Raw genomic sequence first — 6,270 nt, 5'->3', positions numbered from 1 at the left:
TTATCTCATAATTATCTAATTAATTTCCTTAATTAGCGGCGCGGGTTCTTACATTATTCCTCTCAACATTAAATAAAGTATCTATTAATGTTTGTTTTGTTTTGTTTTTTTGTTTCTTAGCCACTCATGAAGATTCAAATTTTCGATTTTCTTTTCTTGTCTCATGTATTATTTTCCAATTACATTTTCACTACTCAACTAAAAAGTTGACTAAATGAAGTTTATGCCAACGAAGAGAAAGAGTATTCTATTTTTGTCAATGTAGATGCCTCCAGCGTTGGGAATGAGAAGAAATGAGGATGCGGAAGAGTTACCAGATATGTGACCGGAAAATAGCTATTTGGATTCTACAAAAAATTTAGTTAGTGTGCATTTCCTTATGGCAGAGTTTTGGGGCACGTTTATTGGCTTAGATTTAGCTTCGAAGCATGGGTTTAGACAGCTTTGGCATGTAGGGGATTCCCTAATATTGGCCACAAAGCTTATCATGAAGGAGTGCATGGTTGAAGTATCCATTGAGTCCTCCGTTGGTGCATCATGTTAGAACCTTTCTCATCCTCCCTTTGATAATTAAAATCACTCATACTTGTAGAGAAGCCAACGGAGTAACGGATTGACATGTTTACTCACTGTTTTCCTCCATGGGTTGGACTTGTATATCTTCCATTCCGCACCAGATGAATGTTATCAGCTGCCGTTAAAAGACATGATGAGTGTGGGTACGCTAAATTTTGCTATAATTAGTTGCTTGAGTTTTTGTTTGTTTAATTATTGTTTAAAAAAAAGTATAGGAAGAGAAAATAATATATGAAAGGTAACAAAAAAATGGGAGTCCCGGATCTTCTAATTTTAAATATTCACATAAGACAGTCAAGTGAAATTTGTGTGTTTATCTATACAAGGTTCAATTATAATTTGTTAATATTAGTGAAGAGAGATAAATACAAAAGTTTTACATCATCTTAAAAAAATTCTTGTATAATCCTGTGAACTCAAATTTGATGCACATGGCCAATATATTTAAGTCATATTATAAATTATGATAACTAATAATTAATTAACTATAAAAATTAATGATGTATGAGTAATTTATTGGCATAATAACTGGCGGAGAGAAAAATAGGTGTGGTAGTGTTAGGGTGTGACCCCTAATCTGATTAATGAAGAACAAACAAAGAACCGAATGACAATTTTATTTCCAAAGTAAAAGCCAACTGAATTCGTTACATCAACTATTTATATGACACGTCAATGGACAGGTGTCAGTAATTCAATTCAACTACTTGTAATACACAACTACCACCGTTTATGGGTTTCTTCCTAATACAATATGCTAATACTCCTAAGCTACAAAATCCTTCAACCGAATAGAGTTCCTTCTCTGTCTTCCAGATTTCCTTATCGTAACATTCCCCTCTCCATGAAAATTAACCTTGTCCTCAAGGTTAAGAGAAGGATAAGAACGACGCATGTAACACCCCGTGTTAACCCGGTTTGTTAACATATTATCGTACTAAGCCACGCTTAATTTAAAAACACGGAATATCTTTTTCTTTTCAATTATGACGTCATTATACTTAGCCAAGTTGATTACTTAATCATTTTCATAAAAACATCGCCTGTAGGATATTGCAAAAGACACTATCTACACTGAATATCCTCGTATCATAAAAATAGATGAGTTTCTACTCACAAATCTACAATACGTAGTCCGAAGAATATCCTGATAATTTAAACAACTCCAAGCTAACCTAAAGAAAGTCAAGTCAATGTGGCATGGACAATCCCCATGCTCACCAAATAAGGCATACAAGCCCAACATAGTCGCAACAGCAAAGACATAATAAAACATAATCATAAGATGGCATATCAGCATCCAGCATATAATCAGATAAACAACAATATCAGCTAACTCAGCTTCGGCCTCCTGCCGCCCGAGGTCTCAACCCCTGGGTTACCTGAACCCGAAATATGTGCCCTAAACGTGGGGTGAGATCTCTAAACAGAAATCTCAGTAAGACAAGGGGTCGTCAAGGATCTTCCACCCCAAGCTCACTTACATGTGCAATATAAGTTCAAAAGCAGTTCAATAGTATAAGTTCCAAAATAAGTGCAATGCAACAGATAATCATGTCATGTGTGTTCTAACAATTCTACTGATCAGAGAAACGCAGGAATACGTCTATTACCCACATAATACCAGCCCATGTTGTACCCGCCCACAGGACCACCCCATGGCTTCCTATTTAGACGGAACACCACATACATATCATATAGCATTTGCACTTAACAGTTCAATAGAATTTCAGCAAAACCATACATGAAAACACATCATGCATATAACCATCCCCCCATGGGACATGGTGGAACAAACAATGGCTAAACCGAGGACACGAAAGCTTACCTTACAAGCTAACAATCCAATGCCAAGAGGCCAATCAAAGCTCAAAGCCCAACACAGAAGAATCACAATCTGATTTGGGACCATCAATCATATCAATAACCATAGCTCATAAGCATAAACATTAAGACAACGCTTCTCTTTTAAGTTTCATGTCTTAAGGCTTCTCACAAAGCCACAATCCCTTACTCCCTTGATTCTGACTTAACTTAGTCATTACAGAAGTTCAACTTACACAAACTAGGGTCCACAAACCCATAACTCAGTTCTGTATGAACAGTACCGTTACTGTTCACGCAAACCCAGAATATCCAGATATATGTCGGGGGCATATCTGGATATCAATATCCGGATATCTCTCTGCCAATATCCGGATATCATATCCAGATATCATATCCGGATATCAATATCCGGATACCATATCCGGATATTTCGCGATAGAATGCAGTTTCTGCATTTCGCGAGATATCACTCCAAAGGTTCATCTTGTAACCCACTAAATCGTTAAAGCATGCATTTTTACTCTGTTCCAGGTTCATATACAGATTACATACTTGTTTAACTCATTAACATTTCAAGAATTCACCTTTACACGAAGTAAGCTCAAGATCAAGGTTGGTGACACTTATCCAAGCTTAAAACAGAGCAACAATGGCTCTTGGAGCTCACCACACTGCCCCTACAATTTTGACTTTCAAGGCACACGAAAATGGCACACCAAAGGTTGGTTCTTGCACAAAAGATGACTCCTTGGCACTACAAATACCAAGCATAAGGTCCACACCCTCTCCAAACGCAAAGTCAGCACCTCATTCTTACACAACTGACCCTCTAACTCAGAAACAAGGCCACCAACACCCTCTCAAAGCTCACTCTCACTCACCACAAGTGTTTAGGTGAAGGTTTCATGAAGAAAGGTGGCTTCTTGGCTCACAAAGATGGAGAGGAAGGTGGCAAGGGTGGCTGACTTCAAAGGCTCCAGAAAATGCAACATAGAGGTGCACAAAATGACCTAGGATCATGTGCCACTAGGTATATATAGTCACTTAAGTCTTAATCGCACTGTATTAGCGCTAATTTCTACGCTTAGCAATTTAATCCCAAACTTAGGATTCTGAACCTACTCATTTTTCTAAGATTTATCATATTTTTATTTTATTTTTCACAGCACCTTTCCGGTACGCGTTTTTCCATAGCCAGTATCAGTTCTGGCACCAGTTCTCATTATTTTAACTTGAAACTTGAAATCACAATCCTAGATATTATTCTAGGAATATTCATGCACTTATTATAATTTTTCGGGGTACTTCATCGGTACGCATTTATACTGACTAGCAGAACCGATATCTGCACTTTTCGTCCGAAAAAGCGACTTTCAGCATTATTATCCACTTACCATAATTATTAAAGCCTCAATATAATTATTAGGGTAAATTATGAAATTATTTCCTAATTTCTCATAATTATTTAATTAACTTCCTTAAGTAATGGTGCGGGTTCTTACATTCACCCCACCTTTTTAAGGATTTTGTCCTCAAAATCCGAAACATACCTGTCTCGGAAGTCGAGATACTGCCGGACAAGCTCCTTCTCTCGCTCCCAAGTGCACTCTTCAGCTGCTTCTCGTCACGGTCGAGAATCTTGAGTGGTCCGACAGGAATCTTTAGGTTCTCCCGAACCTCCACATCATCCGGTTGCACCACGTGCGAAGGATCCGCTACATACTTGTGAAGCTGAGACACATGAAACAGGTCATGGATGTTGGCCAAGTTCGGAGGCAAGGCAAGCCGGTAGGCAACAGGTCATACTCTACCAAGTATCTGGTATGGCCCAATGAACTGCGGGCTCAGCTTTCTCACTCCAAGTGCCCGACCAACACCGGTGAAAGGTGATAGTCTCACAAACACGTGCTAACCCTCACTGAACTCCAGTGGACGATGCCGCACATCGTAGTAGCTCTTCTGGCGATTCTGCGCCTGCTTCAGCTTTTCCCTGATCAACTGGATCTGCATGGTAGTATCTTGGACAAAGTCCAAGCCAAACAGCTCCTTATCTCCAACCTCAGACCAGCAGGTATGAGTCTGACACCTTCTATCATACAACGCCTCGTAGGGTGCCATGCCCAGGCTAGCATGGAAATTGTTGTTGTACGAAAATTCAACCAATGGCAGGTACCTATCTGTTGTGTAAATTTGTAATCAATTAAATCAATCACACAAATACGCAAGTGCACGTGTCACAACTAATAAAGGGATGTGTGAGTCCAAGTATCGTTCCCACAGAGATGAGTTATAAAGCAATGATTATTTAAGTAAAGAAAGTAGATAAAAGATTGATTTTTGATGGTTGGGTTTATAGAATAAAAGACAATTGAAATTAAGAAAATAGTAAACTAAAATAATAGGTATTAAGTTGATGGATGAGATATAAATCAGATTCAATTTCCCTGATACAGCAATACCGAAATGATGCTTTAACGATGCTATATCAATGCTTAATTAGTAACCGAACACTAAGGTATGCTGGGGCTTTTGACCAACCTCACATATATACCTAATAAGTAATTCCCACATCTCTATGGCCAAACTAATTACTGAATTGTTAAAGTTCAAGTTCAAAGGCTATGTGGTGTGAATGATCTCTCTACCCACAACTTAATCAATTTATTCTTAACCTAATTAATCCACACAATTCAACAAGGGTCTGGATTCGGAAACCTCTCGGCCCCAACCTCCTCAATATCACATATGTATCTCTCGACATGCACACATGAATAAAATTAAGCAAACTCATTGAATAACTAATTAAACGTTAACATAAACAAAGTTTAGGCATACATCTCAATGTTACAGCATAGGTACTTTATCACCTAACCTATAGAGCAATTTAGCTCATAATGGAATTAAATAAAACAGAGAAAAGAAAGAAAGAACTCATTGGAAAACAGAAAAGAAGATGAAAACGAATGCTGTAGGAAAACGTCGTCACTGCTTTGCTTCAGCACTGCTCCTGCAGCTCTTCCTCCTCCAAGAACCTTACTTTCTCTCTCTAAAACGTGGGAGGGGTACTACATTCTTCCCCTCCCTTCTTTCTTGTCTTTCTGACCTCCCTCTCGCTTTTTGAATCCGTGGGGGAACTCCTCTTTAAATAGAAAAAGTGGTTGGATAATCGGGCTTTAGGGTTAGGAGTGAAAATCCAAGAATCTTGTTGCTGCTGCAGCTTTATCTTATCCCTATTTTCTTAGGTTATTGGCATTTGATTGGATAAGATCTTGATCTTCTTGCTTTAATTCTGCCAATATTGTTGCTGATTTGATAAGAGTTCGGATTAGTCTGTTGTTTGTTCCACCGACCTCCATGGGAGGGTGGTTTATATGAATGGGATGCTTTTATGAAAATATTATATGCATGATATATGCCTGAGATATGTGAATATGATGTTGTTACTTACACAATCAGACAGCGACTCTGGTGTGTAAGGCATGTAGTGTGTGAATATGATGTCTTTACTTACACAATCAGACAACGACTCTGGTATGTAAGGCATGTAGTGTATGAAAGTGATGTTGTTACTTATACAATCAAACAGCGACTCTGGTGTGTAAGGCATAAGACTGCGACTCTTATGTTAGATGGGTCGCAGACGTGCATAATCCCTACCCTGTTCCCTGGCCAGTCGAACCACACTTGCATACATCACATGATTAATGAGTTAAATGTTCGCTCATTGAGCAAGGGATTATAATGTCATGAAATATATGCTTAACATGAACATGCATTGAAATTACTGTCTTGAACTTATATTATGCCTGTAAGTGAGCTTGAGGCGGAAGAGTCCTTGAGGACCCCTTGTCTTACTGAGATTTCTTT

This window comes from Gastrolobium bilobum, unplaced genomic scaffold (assembly GCF_033153095.1).
Source record: "Gastrolobium bilobum isolate Gb01-03AN ecotype WA unplaced genomic scaffold, APGP_CSIRO_Gbil_v1 utg11543, whole genome shotgun sequence".
Lineage (NCBI taxonomy): Eukaryota > Viridiplantae > Streptophyta > Magnoliopsida > Fabales > Fabaceae > Gastrolobium > Gastrolobium bilobum.
Note: the sequence above shows the minus strand (reverse complement) of the source record.